The sequence below is a fragment of the Hemicordylus capensis genome, chromosome 2, assembly GCF_027244095.1.
Source record: "Hemicordylus capensis ecotype Gifberg chromosome 2, rHemCap1.1.pri, whole genome shotgun sequence".
Lineage (NCBI taxonomy): Eukaryota > Metazoa > Chordata > Lepidosauria > Squamata > Cordylidae > Hemicordylus > Hemicordylus capensis.
This window is the reverse complement of record NC_069658.1, coordinates 206,030,996-206,035,995: the sequence shown is the minus strand read 5'-3', so window position 1 is coordinate 206,035,995 and position 5,000 is coordinate 206,030,996.

Here is a 5,000-nt window from a genome sequence, read left to right as displayed (position 1 = left end):
TTTTAACCACCCCCCGGAGAGGCATTTTTAGCCACCCCCCAGAGAAGCGTTTTTAGCCACCCCGCGGAGAGGCGTTTTTAGCCACCCCCCGGAGAGGAGTTTTTAGCCACCCCACGGAGAGGCGTTTTTAGCCACCCCCCGAGTATGATTTTTAACCACCCCGCGGAGAGGCGTTTTTAGCCACCCCCCGAGTATGATTTTTAACCACCCCGCGGAGAGGCGTTTTTAGCCACCACCCGGAGAGGCGTTTTTCGCCACCACCCGGAGAGGCGTTTTTAGCCACCCCCCGGAGAGGCGTTTTTAGACACCCCGCGGAGAGGCGTTTTTAGCGACCCCCCGGAGAGGCGTTTTTAGCAATCCCCCGGAGAGGCGTTTTTAGCCACCCCATGAATATGGTTTTTAGCCACCCCACGGAGAGGCGTTTTTAGCTACCCCCCGGAGAGGCGTTTTTAGCCACCCCCTGGAGAGGCATTTTTAGCCACCCCCCGAGTATGATTTTTAACCACCCCGCAGAGAGGCATTTTTAGCCACCCCCCGGAGAGGCGTTTTTAGCCACCCCGCGGAGAGGCGTTTTAAGCCACCCCCCTGAGAGGCGTTTTTAGCCACCCCGCGGAGAGGCGTTTTTAGCCACCCCCCGGAGAGGCGTTTTTAGCCACCCCCTGGAGAGGCGTTCTTAGCCACCCCCCATAGAGGCGTTTTTAGCCACCCCCCAGAGAGGCGTTTTTAGCCACACCGCGGAGACGCGTTTTTAGCCACCCCCCGGAGAGGCGTTTTTAGCCACCCCCCGGAGACGAGTTTTTAGCCATCCCCCGAGTATGATTTTTAGCCACCCCGCGGAGAGGTGTTTTTAGCCACCCCCCGGAGAGGCGTTATTAGCCACCCCCGGAGAGGCGTTTTTAGCCACGCCCCGGAGAGGCGTTTTTAGCCACCCCCCGGAGACGAGTTTTTAGCCACCCCCCGGAGTGGCGTGTTTAGCCACCCCGCGGAGAGGCGTTTTTAGCCACCCCCCGAGTATGATTTTTAACCACCCCGCAGAGAGGCGTTTTTAGCCACCCCCCGGAGAGGCGTTTTTAGCCACCCCGCGGAGAGGCGTTTTTAGCCACCCCCCTGAGAGGCGTTTTTAGCCACCCCCCGGACAGGCGTTTTTAGCCACCCCGCGGAGAGGCGTTTTTAGCCACCCCCCTGAGAGGCGTTTTTAGCCACCCCGCGGAGAGTCGTTTTTAGCCACCCCCCGGAGAGGCGTTTTTAGACACCCCCCCGGAGAGGCGTTTTTGCCACCCCGCGGAGAGGCGTCTTTAGCCACCCCCCGGAGAGGCGTTTTTAGCCACCCCACGAATATGATTTTTAACCATCCCGCGGAGAGGCGTTTTTAGCCACCCCCCGAGTATGATTTTTAACCACCCCGCAGAGAGGCGTTTTTAGCCACCCCCCGGAGAGGCGTTTTTAGCCACCCCACGAATATAATTTTTAACCACCCCGCGGAGAGGCATTTTTATCCACCCCCCGGAGAGGCGTTTTTCGCCACCCCCCGAGTATGGTTTTTAACCACACCGCGGAGAGGCGTTTTTAGCCACCCCCCGGAGAGGCGTTTTTAGCCACCCCCCGGAGACCAGTTTTTAGCCCCCCCCGGAGTGGCTTTTTTAGCCACCCCGCGGAGAGGCGTTTTTAGCCACTCCCCGGAGAGGCGTTTTTAACCACCCCCCGGAGAGGCATTTTTAGCCACCCCGCGGAGAGGCGTTTTTGGCCACCCCCCAGAGAAGCGTTTTTAGCCACCCCGCGGAGAGGCGTTTTTAGCCACCCTGCGGAGAGAGGTTTTTAGCCACCCCCCGGAGAGGAGTTTTTAGCCACCCCACGGAGAGGCGTTTTTAGCCACCCCCCGAGTATGATTTTTAACCACCCCGCGGAGAGGCGTTTTTAGCCACCCCCCGAGTATGATTTTTAACCACCCCGCGGAGAGGCGTTTTTAGCCACCCCCCGAGTATGATTTTTAACCACCCCGCGGAGAGGCGTTTTTAGCCACCACCCGGAGAGGCGTTTTTCGCCACCCCCCGGAGAGGCGTTTTTAGCCACCCCCCGGAGAGGCGTTTTTAGCAACCAGGCGGAGAGGCGTTTTTAGCGACCCCGCGGAGAGGCGTTTTTAGCCACCCCCCGGAGAGGCGTTTTTAGCAATCCCCCGGAGAGGCGTTTTTAGCCACCCCACGAATATGGTTTTTAGCCACCCCACGGAGAGGCGTTTTTAGCTACCCCCCGGAGAGGCGTTTTTAGCCACCCCCTGGAGAGGCGTTTTTAGCCACCCCCCGAGTATGATTTTTAACCACCCCGCAGAGAGGCGTTTTTAGCCACCCCCCGGAGAGGCGTTTTTAGCCACCCCCCGGAGAGGCGTTTTAAGCCACCCCCCTGAGAGGCGTTTTTAGCCACCCCGCGGAGAGGCGTTTTTAGCCACCCCCCGGAGATGCGTTTTTAGCCACCCCCTGGAGAGGCGTTCTTAGCCACCCCCCATAGAGGCGTTTTTAGCCACCCCCCAGAGAGGCGTTTTTAGCCACACCGCGGAGACGCGTTTTTAGCCACCCCCCGGAGAGGCGTTTTTAGCCACCCCCCGGAGACGAGTTTTTAGCCATCCCCCGAGTATGATTTTTAGCCACCCCGCGGAGAGGTGTTTTTAGCCACCCCCCGGAGAGGCGTTATTAGCCACCCCCGGAGAGGCGTTTTTAGCCACGCCCCGGGGAGGCGTTTTTAGCCACCCCCCGGAGACGAGTTTTTAGCCACCCCCCGGAGTGGCGTGTTTAGCCACCCCCTGGAGAGGCGTTTTTAGCCACCCCCCGGAGAGGCGTTTTTAGCCACCCCCCGGAGAGTCGTTTTTAGCCACCCCACGAATATAATTTTTAACCACCCCGCGGAGAGGCGTTTTTATCCACCCCCCGGAGAGGCGTTTTTCGCCACCCCCCGAGTATGGTTTTTAACCACACCGCGGAGAGGCGTTTTTAGCCACCCCCCGGAGAGGCGTTTTTAGCCACCCCCCGGAGACCAGTTTTTAGCCCCCCCCGGAGTGGCTTTTTTAGCCACCCCGCGGAGAGGCGTTTTTAGCCACTCCCCGGAGAGGCGTTTTTAACCACCCCCCGGAGAGGCATTTTTAGCCACCCCGCGGAGAGGCGTTTTTAGCCACCCCCCAGAGAAGCGTTTTTAGCCACCCCGCGGAGAGGCGTTTTTAGCCACCCCGCGGAGAGACGTTTTTAGCCACCCCCCGGAGAGGAGTTTTTAGCCACCCCACGGAGAGGCGTTTTTAGCCACCCCCCGAGTATGATTTTTAACCACCCCGCGGAGAGGCGTTTTTAGCCACCCCCCGAGTATGATTTTTAACCACCCCGCGGAGAGGCGTTTTTAGCCACCACCCGGAGAGGCGTTTTTCGCCACCCCCCGGAGAGGCGTTTTTAGCCACCCCCCGGAGAGGCGTTTTTAGCCACCCCGCGGAGAGGCGTTTTTAGCGACCCCGCGGAGAGGCGTTTTTAGCCACCCCCCGGAGAGGCGTTTTTAGCAATCCCCCGGAGAGGCGTTTTTAGCCACCCCACGAATATGGTTTTTAGCCACCCAACGGAGAGGCGTTTTTAGCTACCCCCCGGAGAGGCGTTTTTAGCCACCCCCTGGAGAGGCGTTTTTAGCCACCCCCCGGAGAGGCATTTTTAGCCACCCTGCAAAAGTGGCGTTTTTAGGGTTAGGGTTAGGGTTAGGGTTAGGGTTAGGGTTAGGGTTAGGGTTAGGGTTAGGGTTAGGGTTAGGGTTAGGGTTAGAGTTAGGGTTAGGGTTAGGGTTAGGGTTAGGGCTAGGGCTAGGGCTAGGGCTAAGGCTAGGGCTAGGGCTAGGGTTAGGGCTAGGGTTAGGGCTAGGGCTAGGGCTAGGGCTAGGGTTAGGGTTAGGGTTAGGGTTAGGGTTAGGGTTAGGGTTAGGGTTAGGGTTAGGGTTAGGGTTAGGGTTAGGGTTAGGGTTAGGCCTAGGGCTAGGGCTAGGGTTAGGGCTAGGGTTAGGGTTAAGTTTAGGGTTAGGGTCAGGGTCAGGGTTAGGGTTAGGGTTAGGGTTAGGGTTAGGGTTAGGGTTAGGGTTAGGGTTAGGGTTAGGATTAGGGTTAGGGTTTGGGTTAGGGTTAGGGTTAGGGTGTTTTTAGCCACCCCCTGGAGAGGTGTTTTTAGCCACCCCCCGGAGAGGCGTTTTTAGCCACCCCCCGGAGAGTCGTTTTTAGCCACCCCACGAATATAATTTTTAACCACCCCGCGGAGAGGCGTTTTTATCCACCCCCCGGAGAGGCGTTTTTCGCCACCCCCCGAGTATGGTTTTTAACCACACCGCGGAGAGGCGTTTTTAGCCACCCCCCGGAGAGGCGTTTTTAGCCACCCCCCGGAGACCAGTTTTTAGCCCCCCCCCGGAGTGGCTTTTTTAGCCACCCCGCGGAGAGGCGTTGTTAGCCACTCCCCGGAGAGGCGTTTTTAACCACCCCCCGGAGAGGCATTTTTAGCCACCCCGCGGAGAGGCGTTTTTAGCCACCCCCCAGAGAAGCGTTTTTAGCCACCCCGCGGAGAGGCGTTTTTAGCCACCCCCCGGAGAGGAGTTTTTAGCCACCCCACGGAGAGGCGTTTTTAGCCACCCCCCGAGTATGATTTTTAACCACCCCGCGGAGAGGCGTTTTTAGCCACCCCCCGAGTATGATTTTTAACCACCCCGCGGAGAGGCGTTTTTAGCCACCACCCGGAGAGGCGTTTTTCGCCACCCCCCGGAGAGGCGTTTTTAGCCACCCCCCGGAGAGGCGTTTTTAGCCACCCCGCGGAGAGGCGTTTTTAGCGACCCCGCGGAGAGGCGTTTTTAGCCACCCCCCGGAGAGGCGTTTTTAGCAATCCCCCGGAGAGGCGTTTTTAGCCACCCCATGAATATGGTTTTTAGCCACCCCACGGAGAGGCGTTTTTAGCTACCCCCCGGAGAGGCGTTTTTAGCCACCCCCTGGAGAGGCGTTTTTA